Source organism: Schistocerca piceifrons, chromosome 1 (assembly GCF_021461385.2).
Source record: "Schistocerca piceifrons isolate TAMUIC-IGC-003096 chromosome 1, iqSchPice1.1, whole genome shotgun sequence".
NCBI lineage: Eukaryota > Metazoa > Arthropoda > Insecta > Orthoptera > Acrididae > Schistocerca > Schistocerca piceifrons.
The window spans coordinates 269,266,710-269,286,422 of record NC_060138.1 but is presented as its reverse complement, the minus strand read 5'-3'; the positions used below and the strand labels follow the sequence as shown (position 1 = coordinate 269,286,422).

The following is a 19,713-nucleotide window of genomic DNA, read 5'->3' as shown; positions in this document are numbered from 1 at the left end:
ATTATCAATATGTTTAAAATGCAGCAGAATGATGTATTACATTCTATTTTGAAGTTATTGTTGCTACTCAGTTAAAACAGCTATTCTGTACATATTAAATTTGTTTCTCTCTGTCATACATCTTCAACATTCTAAAATCATGCATTACTAAGAAATTCAGATTTTAAAGGTAATGTGCACAAAGAATATAATACCAGTAGTTATTCAGAGCAGGATTTTCTATGACCAAGTAACCTAACAATTCACATTATCAATTATTCCATTCAAGGAGCTGGGAAATGAAGGGAAAGTAAAGAAGACTGTTGCAACCAAACTCAACCATTCACATAATAATTGTGCACTGTCAGAAGATCTAGGTTCCAGATCTTAGGTAACTGAACTGCTGTCTGGATACAGTTGTTAGGACTTGTATGACTGTCCAGGATCATTTATTTTATTTATCCGTTCATTATATACTATTGCTTCAGTTAGTAAGATGATTATCTCTTAGGTTCCCATACATGCAATTGCATTTCGTTGTGCAAGAAATATTAGCAAATGTATTTTGTTAAATAAAAATAATTGCTCAAAAGTGAACATTTAAAGAGCATTAGTAAATTATTTACTTTTAATTGCACAATAAAATATAAAAGATTGAATAAATCTAAAGATAATCATAACTTTATTTTTAAATTATTACCCACCTTCTATCAGAATGTCTGCTTCAGCAAGGCAATCATTTTCTTTTAACCAAAGGGGAAAAATAGAATAGTAGTTATCAATAATATTATTTATAAATTATGAATTCAAAAAATTTTGTTTCAAATCTCAGCTCTTTTTTTGTAATTTATTGTTGACAATTAATGCTGAAATTTTAATGCTTTATTCTTGCTTCACAAAGGAATGTGTAGATCTTCCCCACTATGTGCAGGTGAGTTTGACTTGCACCAATGAATCAGAAATTTTGAACTGTGAATTACGTAAACATTATAAGGCTACTAACCTCAGCATTTTTTTGTTTTTTGAACTTGGCCAGTGTATTTGCTTTAATTAGGTCAACTCTAGTTATTTTGCATACAGCAGTATTGAGTTATAGTAATAGTCACTACATTTTTTGTTTTGTTTAGATGCACAGAGGTAAATTATAACTATAAACTCCTGTTTAGACACCTATGAAAATAAAATATCATAAAACATTTTGCCATTTAAATACACAATATCCATATGTCTTACATAAGAGCACTTTTCGGTAAACTGCAAAACAAATGTACTAAATATCTGATTAAGCACAGCTTACAGAATTTCTAACTATTCAAGTCTAAATGATAAAAGGATAATTTAACTTATAATCTACAAAAAAATAATATTCTTCTCATCATATGTTCTTGATGAATATTATTTCATTGTAAGTCCTAAGGTTTGAAACCAGTACATTTATTTGTGCAAAGGGAGAGAAACAGCTGAATTCCACATTTATAACTTATAAGATGAAGTGAGTATTAAGAACAAATGTTGATTACCATAGGATGGGATTATTAAATACAAATAAACACACAAAAATAGGAAAACAGTTGCCACAATGCAAACAGCTGGCATCACAAACAGGGCAAAGTAGTTAAGATAAAGTATGCAGAAATACTGCTGGATAAGGCTTATATGTAAAATAAAATATTTTACAGAACTGAATCATACAGAATTACATTGTAATTCTAGTAACACTAATATCCATCCATAAAAAAACACACATATTTGACACTGAGAGTAACTTCAAAGAGATAACACACACTACAGTCAGTTACTGTACTGATTATTCCCACACATTTACCCCATCTCCCCCACAATGCAGAGCACTTGGAATGTAAGGAAACTGAAACTTTATTTGCCAACCAGTTGTTGTGTGGGCTGGTAACTATGACATCAGTGCAGCTGCTGAATGCCATGATGGTGTGGCTGCTGACTGATGGAAGAGGGTGGTAACCATAGGTGATGTCTATACAGCTATCTCCTGATAGGGTAAGACTTTTGGCTTCAGCATGGTGTCTTGTAGGGGTTAAGATGTGACCCATGCTGGCCTTTGTATTTCTGCTTTTCTGCTGGATCTGTATGGTGTAGTCTCATCAGAACATTAGGAAGGATCCAGTGTATGATGTTGGAAATGGTTATTTGATGAGATATGTAGAGAGCATGATGTGAACACTGTTGTCCAAAACTTTGTGGACAAGAACAGGATGTTTGCCATGGTGCAAAGTAGGTAGGGGTTGAATTTTGGCTACATGGTCTCAGAGTTATGGCATTTCTACCATGGATGGCAGTACAGGTGTCAGACAGCTTGCCAGAAAGTGTAGCAGCTCCACACACACTACCTCTCCTAATGATATACTCATGTCTAGCTTGCACTCTGTGTGAAGCAGTAAAATGACCAAAAGGAGGGTCTCTGACTATTTTTCATGGTGGCACATGAGAGTTGTCTTTAGGGTCTGCAGCCATATTTGTATCATCCCATTGCTGGCAACATGATAGTTTGTTCTATGATGATGCTAGATGCCACACAAGTTGGACAGTTCTTGGAACAAAACATATTCAGATTATCAATCCTCATCTGTAGTGACACAGAGGGAACAGCTCAATCATGCTGTCCAGCTGACGATGAAGATTTTTGCTGTTGTGTTGGCAGAAATGTCTATGATGGATATAGCTTGTTATCATTAAGGAAATCTGTCTACTGTTACAGAAGATGTCTCAGTCATTTGTAGGTGGAAGGAGGTCTACAAGATTAATGTGGATGTGGGCAAATCTTTGCTTGACCTTGAAACTGCTCGATGTTGGTGTGCATATATCATCATACTTTGCATTGCTGGAACTGAATAAACAAAAATACCCATGTACAGTTACCTTTTTTTAAAAAAAAAATCAGTGGCTGCACAAAATGATCAACCAGCAGCTAGTGTTTGCTTTTGTGTGTGATAGATTGTGAACACTATCCAGAGCAGCTTTGTAAAGCTTACGCAAAATGTATTGACTTCTGCTGAGAGACAAGGCACTATAGTGTTAAATTGGTACCTGGCAGTAGAAGTTGCATGAGTAATAGTCCTGTGGAAAGGTTGGCCAATAAATGCAGTAGTTGTGGATCTGCAGCCTGAGTTCTTTGTAGTCAATCGTATTTTCCAAACACAGATATGCAAAAGTATTCAGTCATGATCTTTTCTACTCCTTTCATGTGGTACACTTCCATCATGAAATAACTGACAACATCTGTGTGTCTGAACTGCGAGGACAGAACACTAGTAACTAATATTCTGGAAAATGGAAACTACTGGTTTACAGATGGTGAAACTGTCCCAGAGTGAGCTTCAGTTTTTGTATGGAAATATTGAACAGCTTCATAAATTGCAAGCAGTTTGCAGTCACACAAGCTCCACTGCTGTTGTGCTAGTTACAACTTTTTGGAAAAAAATAAATGGTTGCCAATGTTGGTCAGTTATTGGTGTAGGGGATGCATGTATCACCATTGAATAGGGTCTGTCACCATTACCAGAGGCACAGATGGCAAGTGGCAAGAGAGGAACACGGTACTAGTTAGACTCAACTGAAGATTGCAGAAAGTTTTTTCCGTCCCTGGGGATCACTTGAGGGATCATGGTATCATGTCCTGAGAGTGCATTTGTATAGCTGTCATTGTTGGGAGGTGGTGATGATAAAAGTTGATCATTCCTAGGAAACACCATAATTATTGGTAGTCTGTCAGCTTCAGAAAGGCTTGTAGATTTGCTGTCTTCCCTGGTAGTGGATGCATGCCATCTGCCAAAACTGTGTGTCACAGGAAGATTACTTATACACACCGCAAACAAAGTTTTGCATCACCTCGGTTCCTAGAGTTCCAGAACCTGTACAGAAAATTAGAATAGAGATTAGCGTAAACATCATTTCCACCCCTTTTTATTGCTCATGAAAACCACACATTCCATATTGTACCACCATACAGCAAGACCTTCAGAGGCAGTGATCCAGATTCCTGTACACACCAGTACCTCTAATACCAGTAGCACATCCTCTTGCATTGATGCGTGCCTGTATTCGTCATGGCATACTATCCACAAGTTCATCAACATGCTGTTGGTCCAGATTGTCGCACTCCTCAATGTCGATTCAGCGTAGATCCCTCAGAGTGGTTGGTGGGTCAAATCAGCAGTAAACAGCCCTTTTCAATCTATCCCAGGCATGTTTGATTGGGTTCATGTCTGGAGAACATGCTGGCCATTCCAGTCGAGCGATGTCGTTATCCTGAAGGAAGTCATTCGCAAGATGTGCACGATCGGGGCATGAATTGTCATCCATGAAGATGAATGCCTCACCAATATGCTGCCGATATGGTTGCAGTATTGATTGGAGGAAGGCATTCACATATCATACAGCCATTATGGTGCCTTCCATGAGCACCAGCAGCGTACGTTGGCCCCACATAATGCCACCTCAAAACAGCAGGGAACGTCCACCTGCTGCACTCACTGGACAGTGCGTCTAAGGCATTCAAGTTGCCTCCAAACATGTCTCCAATGACTGGTTGAAGGCATATGTGACACTCATTGCTGAAGAGAACATGATGCCAATAATGTGTTGTACATTCAGCATGTTATTGGGCCCACCTGTACCGCGCTGCATGGTGTTGTGGTTGCAAAGATGGATCTCATCATGGATGTCGAGAATGAAGTTGTGCATCATGCAGCCTTTTGCGCATAGTTTGAGTCATAACATGATGTCCTGTGGCTGCATGAAAAGCATTATTCAACATGATGTCATTGCTGTCAGGGTTCCTCTGAGCCACAATCTGTAGGTGGTGGTCATCCACTGCAGTAGTAGCTGTTGGGCAGCCTGAGTGAAGCATGTCATTGACAGTTCCTGTCTCTCTGGATCTCCTCCATGTCCGAACAACATCACTTTGGTTCACTCCAAGATGTCTGGACACTTTCCTTGCTGAGAGCCCATTCTGGCACAAAGTAACAATGAAAATGCAATCAAACTGTGATATTGACCATCTAGGCATGGTTGAGCTACATACAACAAGAGCCGTGCACCTCCTTTGTGATGGAATGACTGGAACTGATCGGCTGTTGGACCCCATTCATCTAATAGGTGCTGCTCAGACATGGTTGCTTACATCTTTGGGCAGGTTTAGTGATATCTCTGAACAGTCAAAGGGACTGTGTCTGTGGTACAATATCCACTGTCAGTGCCTATCTTCAGGAGTTCTTGCAACTGGGGTGATGTAAAACTTTTTTTGATGTGTGTACTTTGTCAATAATGCACTTCTCTTCATTCAGTACTATACCGTAGTTATATAGCCACTGACCATTTGCTGTACATCATTTGTGTACTTGGGCATTTGGAGAGAACACTTGAAAGTCATCAAAGGTGTGAAGAAAAATGGGGACCCCTTCGAAACTTCATCCACAAAATATTTACATGTATGTGTGGCATTTTTGAGATAAAATGGCACAAATATAAATCCTTTCCTTTGTTGTGAATGAGGTGCAAAGGCAAAGACCACAACCTATTTATTGCAACAGTGGATTATCCCAGCTTTGAGCATTTCTTCAAATATGGCCATTGTTTCTGTTAGGCGAACTCACATGGGATTCGGTAAGATTGTCTGCCGCGAGTAATAAGTGTGATGGACAGGGGCACTATGAATGTAGTGTGTGGACATTAAGGTGGGAATGTGGGTCTGACGGGGAGCATACAAGGGATAAATCCCTGCAGTCGCACTATCGTTTGTGCCCTTGGTGGCTCAGATGGGTAGAGCATCTGCCATGTAAGCAGGAGATCCCGGGTTCGTGTCTCGGTCAGGGCACACATTTTCAACTGTCCCTGTTGCTGTATATCAATGCCTGTCAACAGCTTTAAGGTGTTGATTTAATTATCATTTCAGACTACCAAGAGACTTGTTCAAGACAGACTATCATGGAAAGCTGCATTAAACCAATCTTTCAACCAAAGAACTCAACAATAACAACTGCCTAGAAATGAAATGTCACTGAACAACCCACATATTAAGTATGTATTCCAAGTTGTCAGATACCCTACATTATCATGCTCTCTCAAGGATTACTGACATGATTATCTCTTCCACTGAGGAATTAGATGGGTGTTGTGAAATTAAGTGCAACAATGGGATGATAAGAAAAGTGGTGAAACTCATATGTTTGGTGCCAAGTGATGTTATCTGAAATGTCTTCAGGCCAATGAAATTCATAACTGGTCATCTGTACATTTAGAAAAGGATAAAGATGACGCACTTTTCAAGTTAAAGACTCCATGGTGTTGAGCACAGATCATTTCCTAATTTAGTATACTAAGCAGTGACGTAAAACAGATATAATTTTTCAGGCTTTCCTGTGAGTTTGCTGACATTCTTGAGTTGTTGACTGTGCTGCCAGATATTATCAACTTCATTACATTATGTTCTGATGATGTGGCTTGTTGCCTTCACCAAGGTGAGCTGAGATTCATGTAGCGCCCGATGAAAGCAATGAGTCCCATCATAAAAATATCACATAAAGAAGACAATACCCAGCAGTACTCCTGACAGTTAAAGAATATCAACATAAAACAAACAATTTTTATACTTTCTTTCACCACTGGCCCAGGGAAAGAAATGATAGCTTTATAACAATTAATATAGTTCCTTCATGAAAAAAAGGTCCTATAATTTTATAAATGTGCAATGTGATACAAGTTTAACAACTTAGTAATTTTTAATTGTGAGGTACAATAGTACTAATGCTCAAGAGTGTCCATACAATAGTTTGTTGGGAGGAAGGGCGGGGAGGGGGGGGGGGGGGGGGGGAAGTGATCTAGATGTTGGGGTATGGAGTATTTTTAATATTTGGAAGATGAATGGTGGCACAAGTAGCCACATAAAAGTTCCAGATCTGATCCTATTAAAAATCTGTGTAATACCAACTTTTTAATCATTTTCTTGAAAGAAAAATACCTGAGTACACTATATTTTTCCTTTTTCTGAGAGTGAGGTGGTGCCACAGCCCCTCCTTGACCCCACATATGGATGTCCTTGCTGATGCCATAGCAAATACTTAGAAGTTAAGAAGTTCCTGTAACACCTCTTATTGTGTACAGAATGATGTCAGCACTGAAAATACATTCTGTTTCTTGCAATTATCATAGCATTATGCTTGACAGATGATCCTCTTAGCTATAAATAAACTGATTTTCATCTACCAAAGAGAAAGCTTTGTTTATAAATCTATTTCTTTTACATAGGTTTTGTTTTTTAATTCTTGTCTTTTTTGCAGTATGAGGGCTCCATTTACAAAGTTTTGAACCCAGTTTCTCTCATGATTTAATTATGTCACATAAACTAAAATTAAGGATCACTGTTTTCTACTGACAATAATAAATGCACAGAATCGCAACATTATCACTGCTTTGGAAATAGTATTTTCTGACTCTCCCGTCTGATGAATTTTTATGGAAAGGACTTACTTGCAACACAAAAAATTAAAAAAAATGTTCCATGTTTTATGGCAAATTCTAAAGAATACATGTGCAATGTTTGACCCCTTTACAGTCCGCAGCAGTATCAAAAATGCTGGAATGGGACTTGCTGCTGTTACTGGCAATCAGTATCTTGCTTCTGGTGAGCTCAAAAACATTAGAATGGGTGCATGGGTTGAGGAAGCTCCTTACTGTACATTGACCCTCTAAGCTGATTTATAACTAAAAGCTTTCATTTTGATTTTGTTGATTTTTGGAGTTTCTTGATTATAGAGAACTTTTATATATTCTAAGGTATCCACCTTGTAAGCATGTTGTTTGTGGTTTAATAAAGTTGTAAAATATTGACTTCCCTACTCATTCACCTGATTGTTCAGATAGTTGTTGCCTGCATTTAGAAACCATAAATTACTTGCCACACATGTGTGTCCTCCACCTGCTGGAAAGCTTTATAATTCTGGCCTCCAAAAACGTCATATTCAGCTCACCTTGTCTGTCTTCATCCATCAACACATGTATGTTCATTTGCTTGTAAATAAGGGCAGACAAACACACACACACACACACACACACACACACACACACACACACACACATTGCAATGTTGGCAGGGTATACATTATTTCTGCATTATCTCTGGTCATGTGTTTTTAAATATAAATTGCAAATAGATAAAAAACTTTCTAAACGGGTTCAAATACTTTCATTTAAAATTGATAGAAGCTTTTATATCAAGAGTTAAATAATTTATAAAACAATATAGGAGTATGTAAATCAATTACAAAATTATCTATGTATTTTCCCGAAATGTAGGAAACCAGAAGTAACTTCAAGGCAGCCAGCAAAGAAATATTTTAAACAGTCAGTGACAGCTTCTTTTGTTTCTTTTGCCTCTCTTTCAAAGAGAAATATTGATCACTCTAACTACTAAAACAGTTTTTGTTACAGCAGAGGACTCTAGACATGACTAGGTGCATGTTGTTTCAGTTCAAAGAACAAAATTGAAAGTGTAAGAATTCCATTTAGCCAATTTTTTCATTTTTTCAAAAAGATCACTTCTATTTTCTAGTTTCATTTTAACTGCCACAAGCTGCAAACTGCACAGTGTCTATAATGTCTGCATTGAATCTAGATGGATTGTTGCAGTTTCTGCAGTATATGGATTTTTGAATCATTTTATGTGTTTGCTGTTCTGATTATTGTTGTTTTAAAATGTTTTCTTGTGGCAGTGATAAGTTCCTATGGGACCAAACTACTGAGTTCATCAGTCTGTTTTCTTGTGTTTAAGCCTTAGAAATAAAGGATTTTTTTCTCTTCTTGTTTCTACCAAAGTAAGCCTTTGCATTTGCTAAATGCTGTTTTCTTTATGTTTGATTTAAATGTGCTGTTAGAGCAAGAGAGTCCACTGAATAACTTATTTACAGTGAAAAATGTTTAACACAAAAATGCTTGACATGAAACGTAGGTTACTGTGAAATGATAGTTTGCTCCCAAAAAAATAATATGCCTTTTTCCCTCAACAAAAAAAGACTTAGTTTCTCAAAACACTCCTGCTTTTTACAGTTGCAATATCACCAAGAATTATTAGCTTATTTTTGTTTCCATTAGACCCAAATAAATTAAAATGGTTGCTACTGCACCTACAATATTGCTTGTCTTTGAGTACTGACATTGTCAAAAGAGCCCATTCTCCAGTGCAGTGGCAGAGAAATTGGAGCAAAAACAGAGCAATGTTTTGCTTAAATTAAACATGGGCTTGCTTAAAATAGTTGATGACAGAGATTGAAAATGAAAATCTGTAAAGAGTTAGGCATTGCTAACTCTACTCTGATGATGGTAATTAAAAACTGAGGCAACTTATAGCAGTATGAGAATGGCTAAACAAGAAGATGTAAATATATGTTGTTTGTTATACTCAAGCCGTTAGGTGCATGAACTACAATGCTGGAAAGATAAACCTGTAGAATAAATGGGTACAAATACTGAATGCCCTGTATATCTGGGCTGTTTGTATGTTTTTGCGAAAACAACACCTATAGAGTTAAAATACATTTGTGGTGAAGCTAACCAAGTTTCATAATACTGTGACTACACACTGAGTGCAATCTCCATTGCCTTCAGTACTTGAACAATATAAAATGAAAAATGTCTTCAGCACTGCTAAAACTTGCTCATTTTACTGCTGTTTAGCTAAGAAATCTTTTACTCTAAGAGACAATTGTGTTCAGGAGAGAGGGAGAGGGGGGGAACCACTAAGAAAAGAATTTTGAAATTTGCTAAGTAGCAATTTGGACATATTGGAGAAACTATCCTTATGTTTACCGGAAAATTTTAAAATTGCAGTATTTTAAATAGGCATGAACATTACCTGTTGAATATGTGGTGAATAGAAGGTTGCACGTGGTGGCCACATGTACACTAGTTGGATTCTCAGTTTGGATAAGTACTTTTACAATAAGTGCATGAAGTTGCACTTATGGTTGGTAATCGTGTGGTGTGTACCTATATTCTATTAAAAGCCATAAAGCTTATATATTTGCCTCCAAACACTGCATGTGCTTTACAAACATGAAGTCAAAGGATTATAAAAACTTTAAAGATTACTATCAAGAATCAGCAGATACTGGAACTGAACCTATATTTAATGAAGTGTCCATGAAAGTTTCCACCTTATTAAAGTATTCTATATACACACATCAAAAAAAGTTTTGTGTCACCCCAGTTCCTAGCACTCCTGAAGATAGACATTGACTGTGAATATTGTATCACAGACATAGTTCTTGTAACTGTTCAAAGATGTCCCTAAACCTGCCCAAAGATGCAAACAACCATGCATGAGCAGCGCCTATTAGACAGCAGGGGTCTGACAGGTGATCAGTTCCAGTCATTCCACCAGGAGAGAGGTACATGGCTCATGTTGTATGTAGTTCAACCATGCATAGACGGTCAACACCACAGTTTCTTCATGTCCACATTGTTACTTTGTGCCAGGAAGGGCTCTCAACAGTGGAAGTGTCCAGGCATCTCGGAGTGAACCAAAGCGATGTTGTTCGGCCATGGAGGAAATACGGAGGGACAGGAACTGTCAATGAAATGCCTCATTCAGGCCACCCAAGGTCTACTACTACATTGGATAACCACCACCTACAGATTGTGGCTCAGAGGAACCCTGACAGCAATGCCCTCATATTGAATAATGCTTTTTGTGCAGCTACAGGACGTCACATTATGACTCAAACTGTGTGCGATAGGCTGCATGATGTGCAACTCCACTCTCGACATCAATGGTGAGATCCATCTTTGCAACCATGACATCATGCAGCACAGTACAGGTGGGCCCAACAACGTGCCGAATGGACCACTCATTAATGGCATCACGTTCTCTTCAGTGATGAGTGTCATATGCCTTCAACCAGACAGTCATCAGAGATGTGTTTGGAGGCAACCTGGTCAGGTTGAATGCCTTAGACACGCTGTCCAGCAAGTGCAGCAGCCCTGCTGTTTTGAGGTGGCATTATGTGGGCCAAGGTATACCACTGGTGCTCATGGAAGGTGCCATAATGGCTGTATGATACATGAATGCTTTCCTCCAACTGATACTGCAACCATATCGGCAGCATATTGGCGAGGCATTTGTCTTCATGGATGACAATTCTTACCCTCATCACGCACATCCTGTGAATGACTTCCTTCAGGATAATGACATCGGTCAACTAGAGTGGTCAGCATGTTCTCCAGACAGGAACCCTATTGAGCATGCCTGGGACAGATTTAAAAGGGCTGTTTATGAATGACATGACCCACCAACCACCCTGAGGGATCTATGCCAAATTTCCATTGAGGAATGAGACAATCTGGACCAACAGTGCCTTGATGAACTTATGGATAGTATGCCATGACAAATACAGGCACGCATCAATGCAAGAGGACGTGCTACTGGGTATTAGAGGTACCGGTGTGTACAGGAATCTGGACCACCACCTCTGAAGGTATCGCTGTATGGTGGTACAACATGCAATTTGTGGTTTTTATGAGCAATAAAAAATGTGGAAATGAAGTTTATATTGATCTCTATTCCAATTTTCTGTACAGGTTCCGGAACTCTTGGAACCGAGATGACGCAAAACTTTTTTTGATGTGTGTAGTATCACTGGATACATTTGTTGCAGTGAATGATGATATTCATACAGCCCCAATTATGATTGAGAGATTGTGCACAGCTCAAAAGATCACATCTATGATGATGGTGACAAATTTGACAATGAAATAAACATCTGAATTTCTGTCTCCATTCCATAAGAATCATGGATCATCATGAAAAGTATCCACAGTTACTTAGATATGCCTTGGAATGGCAAAATGAATTAACTGATTGACAATATCTAATAATTCTTCAGCTTTTTTGTTGATTTAGAAACATGAATAACAATATCATACAATTTTTTCTGATATTGTCACTAGTTAGTAAAGGAGTTTTGCTATTTGGGGAGCAAAATAACTGATGATGGGCGAAGTAGAGAGGATGTAAAATGTAGACTGGCAATGACAAGGAAAGTGTTTCTGAAGAAGAGAAATTTGTTAACATCGAGTATAGATTTAAGTGTCAGAAAGTTGTTTCTGAAAGTATATGTATGGAGTGTAGCTATGTATGGAAGTGAAACATGGACGATAACTAGTTTGGACAAGAAGAGAATAGAAGCTTTTGAAATGTGGTGCTACAGAAGAATGCTGAAGATTAGATGGGTAGATCACACAACTAATGAGGAGGTACTGAATAGGATTGGGGAGAAGAGGAATTTGTGGCACAACTTGACTAGAAGAAGGGATCGGTTGGTAGGACATGTTCTGAGGCATCAAGGGATCACCAATTTAGTATGGGAGGGCAGCGTGGAGGGTAAAAATTGTAGAGGGAGACCAAGAGATGAATACACTAAGCAGATTCAGAGGGATGTAGGCTGCAGTACGTACTGGGAGATGAAGAAGCTTGCACAGGATAGAGTAGCGTGGAGAGCTGCATCAAACCAGTCTCAGGACTGAAGACCACAACAACAACAACAACAACATAAATAAAGAAGTACTAATACTAATCAGGACTGGAAGTTGACACCAGTACTTCATGAGATGTAACTGAGCACCCCATCATGAACACCATCCTGCATGAAATAGTCTGAGACATTAGTGCTGACGATGTTTTTGTTGTGGTCTTCAGTCCTGAGACTGGTTTGATGCATGCTACGCTATCCTGTGCAAGCTTCTTCGTCTCCCAGTATCTACTGCAACCTACATCCTTCTGAATCTGCTCACTGTATTCATCTGTATTCATCTCTCGATCTCCCTCTCATGGTGATGTTCCCAAATACATTTTGGGTTCAGTATTAGTCTTGCTTATTTCTGCAAGGTTCACACTGGTTCACAGCTCTAATGTCAATGATCTTCCCAGGGAAAACGCAGGAAGTGAAATCACCCATTCCTGACATTTATACAATATTCTGACAAGAAAGTAACAAACAATGTGCTTCTCTTTTCCTCCTGGAGAAAATTAAAATAAAATAACAGTAAAGATTGGTTACCCTTCATGGGTCACCACACACCATTCACTTCCTGCCTTGTCAATTCATCATGTAAAATTATGTAAGTTCAGTCATGTATGTTTATCAGTCTTAACAACATATTATATAAAGTATCTCTCTTCTGCTGACTCCATTATGCTGTTGTATTTTACGAGACTGTCACTGATACTTACTAAGGCATATGAGACTAATGCAAAATATCTTTAACAATGTAAGTCATTTATCAAATGTGATTTCTCACAAAATTATGAAATGGTTATTGTCACAATGGTATTCTTAATAACTGGTTGATAGAGGGAAAGCACATAAAACCTAAATCTAGATGGCTGAATGGGAATTTGTACACTCCTCCTAAGTACAGCTCCATTATCTTAAAACATGGAGCATAATGGTCCATTGTTGATCACTGAGGAACCACCATCAAGATTAAATTGGGTGTAGCAGCCAATGGGTAACTGCATCTACAACCCACAGTGGATGTGGGTTGGGCCACTACATCAAGTGTAGTATGCACCAGCATTATTGTACCAGTTAGCTCCTCTGCAAGAGCCATGATACATGTCATTAGCTGTCCTCCTATCATCACAAGAGTACACGTGTGGTTGCTGTGTGTGTTGAATTGCACCAATGTCACAAACAATTGCAGGATTCATATTGAGCTTGGGTAACCAAGATTCATGGCATCAGTCATAAATGTCAGTTCATCACCGTCAGGAGTCTTAACATGGACAGCATGGTCCAAGGAACCATTGGCCCCAGATAAAGAGGTACACTACATCATCAAAAGTATCTGGACACCGCCAAAAACATATGTCTTTCATATTAGGTGTACTGTGTTGCCACCTACTGCCAGGTACTCCATATTAGCAACCTCAGTAGTCATTAGACATCATGAGAGAGCAGAATGGGGTGCCCTGCGGAACCCACAGACTTCGAACGTGGTGAGGTGATTGGGTGTCACTTGTGTCATATGTCCGTATGTGAGATTTCCACACTCCTAAACATATTTCCAATGTGATAGTGAAGTGGAAACATGAAGGGACATGTACAGCACAAAAGCATAGAGGCCGACCTCTAGTCTGTTGACTGACAGAGAGTGCCGACAGTTGAAGAGGGTCATAATGTGTAATAGGCAGACATCTATCCAGACCATAATACAGGAATTCCAAACTGCATTGGATCCACTGCAGGTACTATGACAGTTAGGCGGGAGGTGAGAGCACTTGGATTTCATGGTTGAGCGGCTGCTCATAAGCCACACATCATGCCGGTAAATGCCAAACGATCCCTTGCTTGGTGTAAGGAGCATAAACATTGGACAATTGAACAGTGGAAAAACATTGTGTGGAGTGACGAATCATAGTACACAATGTGCCAATCCAGTGGCACGGTGTGGGTATGGCAAATGCCTGGTGTACATTGTCTGCCAGTGTGTGTAGTGCCAGCAGTATAATTCGGACATAGTGGTGTCATGGTGTGGTCATGTTTTTCCTGGAGGGGACTTGCACCCCTTGTTGTTTGGATAGCACTATCACAGCTCACGACTACACTGATGTTTTAAGTACCTTCTTGTTTCCCACTGTTGAAGAGCAATTCAGGGATAGTGATTGCATCTTTCAACATGATCGAACACCTGTTCATAGCCGGCCGGTGTGGCCATGTGGTTAAAGGCGCTTCAGTCTGCAACCGCGTGACCGCTACGGTTGCAGGTTCGAATCCTGCCTCGGGCATGGATGTGTGTGATGTCCTTAGGTTAGTTAGGTTTAATTAGTTCTAAGTTCTAGGCGACTGATGACCTCAGAAGTTAAGTCGCATAGTGCTCAGAGCCATTTGAACCATTTGAACCTGTTCATAAAGTACAGCCTGTGGTGGAGTGGTTACACCTACAATAACATCCCTGTAATTGACTGGCCTGCACAGAGTGCTTACCTGAATCCTACAGAACACCTTTGGGATGTTTTGGAATGCCAACTTCATGCCAGGCCTCACTGACTGACATTGATACCTCTCCTCAGTGCAGCACTCCATGAAGAATGGACTGTCATTCCCCAAGAAACCTTCCAGCACCTGACTGAACATATGCCTGCGAGATTGGAAGCTGTCATCAAGGCTAAGGGTGGGCCAACACCATATTGGATTCCAGTATTACCAATGGAGGGTGCCATGAACTTGTAAGTCATTTACAGCCAGGTGTCCAGATACTTTTGATCACATTGTGTATGTCAATATGCCCTTTAATTTGAGGACGCATCATTGAAAAAGGTTGCACAGTTGTCCAGATCTTCTGTGCTACAGGCTGCCAGTTAGTGGCTTGGAGTGAAGTTACTGTTGTGGACAGCATGCAGCTCATCATTTCATTAGCAGTTGTCTACAGGCTGGAACAAACTTTTCACTGAAGGGCAAGTGATGGATCAGCCATTAACCCTACAAGTCGACATGGGGGCCAATATGTCCCTCCCCAACTGATAGGTGTACACCAGGCTTGGGTCCCCACCATTGGTGCACATCAAGCATCACTTGGTAGGCTGTAACAGACAGCAGATTCCTATTCTCAGCCAGTTCACGGCTGACACAGTTTACAAGTTAGTTGTCCATTCTCTTATTTACTTGGTGAGTACTGAAGATCTGTTAGGATTATGTGCTTTGGCTACTTTTGGTTTTTCTATTACATGTGTGGTGCATCTGGTGTCTGACAAAATGTCTAATCACTAATTGGATTCCATGTGTTCTGAGCTTTCAGATCTGTTGATTCCAGGGTTAAGTTGCGCAAATAATTTCATGGCACACGTCACTCTAAAACCCTCTACTTTCCCCACTTGTTTCGACCATGGCTGGTGGTAATAGCCTTATGTGACCAGATAATGACAGAGATGGATCACTTAATATTATTGGGAGTAATTAGACTGATTTTGTCAAGTGAATTGGCTACACTGTTAGTAATCAAAAGAAATCATCTGGTCAACTTCAGCTCTGTGGCAACTTCAAGATCACTGTTAATGAGGCAGTCACAGACACACTCCCTACCTCACATGGAGAAGTTGCTTCCAAAGTTGGCTGGGGGTCAATTCTTTTAGAAAACTGATTTGGCTGAAGCCTATCTTCAGATTCCATTGGATGAGGCTATTGTAGACCAACACCTTCATCCTGTTATCCTTAACCCACCCACCTGCATAAAAGCTACCAACCATTTCCTCCACCAACTCTCCACAGTTCCTGTTCCTTTACCACGAGGTGCTCTGCTTGTCATTATTGATGCCACCTGTAATCTTACCCTCCCTTGCTGCACCAGTTGATTTTCATTCTCTTCATAATAATTGATTTGTTTCAGAAGCTCTGAGAGCAGTAAGATGTACAAATAACTTTATTACTTATCTTCATTTTCTCATTGTTGGCTGCAGTTCATCACATTTTGGCATTGATTCTTGAGGCTGAAATCTTTTAACATTGTTTGACAACAGATAAGTAAGTCTGCTGCGTAATTTCTGTTTCCATGACTTTTATTTTATTCCATTCTTCTATGTCATGCTGTCTTTGCAATCTCCACATTAAAACAGAAATTTACATTGTTATTGCCAAACATTTAAACACGTCCAATTCCATCAGAGACATGCCCACTACACTAACTCATCCTGCATTACTAACAATATTCCAAAGAGTTTACAAAATAAAAAGAGTTTACAATCTTTGCTGACAGAAGAAGAATCTTCACCGAGTTATATCATTATTTTATAAATGAATCCAGAAATAAATTTAATAACTAGCTTCAGATTGCATAATAATTAGAGGAATTTTGAGTGCACCAGATATTTCATAATTCCAAATGTTTCTAAAATAAGAGTAATTTTAGCTGTACATAGAGCATTAGTACATATCGAGTGTAACAAATTAATTTCTTTTTATACATTTTAGCCTGAAATATAATACACCGTATACAAAAACATATGAAATTCATTTAATTAAACAGCTGAGATAATGTTCACCTATACAAGATTCGAAAATATGTCTGGTTTTGACTACTTTTGTTAAAGAAAGGTTATGCTAGAGGAGGGTGTCCGTTTACAATATCCCCCTCACAAAATTTGGTGACAGTGTGTTTACAGTGTTTTGTGACAGACAATAAGGTTTGCCAAATGGTGTATGAAATGATGCTGAAAGATAGATTACAGATGTACAGAAGTATCTGATACATAATGTATTGCAGAAAACATAAGAAAAATATCTACAATACAAATCATAATCTATACATATATCAGGATATGGTATTCAGATTTTCAGATCTGTGGAACATACTGTCAATTGATACAAGATCAAAACTACAACATTGCAACACTAAACTATAGAAATAAATACAGAGACAAGGTAAATTGCTAGAATTACAGATCATAAGTTCATATCCATACTATGAAACATTCAAAATCTTCAAAAGAGAAGAGAAGAATTTCAGAGGCTAAGTGTACAATGAGTGAGCCAACTCAAAAACCTCACAATGACAGGCCATTTAAGGATATGTTGATTCAAGAAAGGACAAAATAATGAAAAAATATTGTCACAATGAACAGGGTACCCAAAACAGAGTAAGTGTGAGTTTGTCCACAACTCAAGTTCCAATCAGATACAATATTGCAATACTCAAGATAAATATGAGTAAACAGAGTCATAAATAGCTTTGAACAATGACATAACTGTGTAGCTTAAGGACCAAAATCCATGTATGAAAGGATATATGCATACATCTTGTTATATTGTCTATACTAATAAACATCTTCCACACTATTTGCTAATTGTCCATACAACTGACCTATGTACACAAAGACCTAGAAGATTCATTCACAATTGATAAAAAAAAACATACATACTGATTTAAAGTTACAATGTATTGGGAAGTGAATCCCCTCCTTAAAAAAAACATACATTTATGTGAAATAACACTGTCTTTAACAGTCTTCACTAACAATTTACAAATCTCAGTCACAACACTGATGTAGTTGACAGATGCTCAAGTACATTTCCCAGCACCTGTGATCTGTCGACTGATCCAGCAGGGTACAGCCATATAGAAGTGTCGGGAGTGGATCTGCCCACATGTTTCAGTTTTCTCCCTAGATTTCTCATCACATGCTTAAACAGATAGGTAACTTCCTATTTAGCATCCACATCAAATCCTGAAACATTGTTTTATGAACTAAATGTGCTGTTCAATACCTTCTTCAGATCAGACAAGATATACTCTCCCTATTCATTTTCCAAAATCAATAATGTGGTATTTATGTCAGGTGCAATTAAAAAGTGTTCACATATGAACAGTTAAATGCAATGAAAAAAAATGAATGCACTGACAAGGTGATACACAAAGATATACTAACATACTATTCATAATTTTTGCAGTACGAATTATTGGTGTTGTTCCATTTCAAAAATTGTAAAGTGATCTACTCATTTAGTCTCATGGCATATATGTATCAAATTCTAAGGCACAAATATGTTAACAGAACATGGTTATATAGTCTATCATAGATTTTAACTTAGTCAATAGACAAGAGAGAACTTTAGAAATTACATGATCTTACATACTAAACTCAAGACAAGGAAAAAGAACAAACAAACAAAAATTAGATACTTATGGATCATGTCTATATACTTTCAGTTCAGTGATGTTGCGTAATCCGAACAATTTCTTAGATTTAGGGTACACAAGCCTGTACGCATTAGGATGTGGATTTTCAAGACTTTAGAATGGTAAATAAATATCAAAAAATTTCTTTATCTCACATGTCAACAGTTTAGATTTATCTTTGCCTTTCACCAAAACAAGACCTTCTACCTCAAACACAAAAATTTTACTTTACCATCATGTCTCTGCTTTCCTCTGTCCTCTTTTTTCATCATCTCCCTAACACACGCTTCGCTCACTTGTGGTGACAGAATTTCACATGTTGGAAACTCAACATTTTCAGAAATAAGGTTAGATCGTCTGTGATTAAACATGATATCAAATGGTGAAAAACTTGCTGAAGAATTTTGTAAGCTGTTCATAATATCCTCAAAATAACTGACATAATATATCTAACTGGTATGATTCTTACTACAAAAAGTTCTAAGCAGTCTCCCAATCTCTCTCATAGAGGATACAACATATCTTAATTTTGTGTCATCAACAAAATCTTTCCAAGCTTTTGGTGTAAACTGAGAATCATTATCAGATAAAATTATTTTAGGAATACCCACTTGATGAAAATACGTGTTTTCAAACTTAGAGAAGATTTGCTAACTAGTAGGTTTCTTGAGAGGAAACAGTTTGATGAACTTCAAAAATACATCAGCCACCACAAAAACATAACAAAATCCATTATTAGACTTAGGCAGAGGTCCATAAACATCCACAGACACGAGATCTAAATTACTATTAGGCAGTATGTTTTGCTTTTGGCCTCTACTTGTTTGTTTGCTTACCTTCACTCTTTGATATCAGTCACAGCTGGCAACCTTCTTCTTGACTCTCCTTCCCATGTTATAAAAATAGATGTTTTCTTGAATCTTTTGTGTGCATTTGGTTGATCCACAATGACCAAAACTCTCATGCATATAAGTAATTAAAGTATCAATAAATTGTTCCAGCCAACATAGTTTCCAATCCTCTGAGTCAGTCTTATGT

General features: G+C 38.3%; 1 protein-coding gene across 2 annotated transcripts in view; it reads left to right on the top strand.

The window, feature by feature from the left end:
• Positions 1-19,713, top strand: part of LOC124782272 (carboxypeptidase M-like) — a 300,939-nt gene that overhangs the window by 215,896 nt on the left and 65,330 nt on the right. The gene's annotated exons all lie outside the window — the stretch shown is intronic.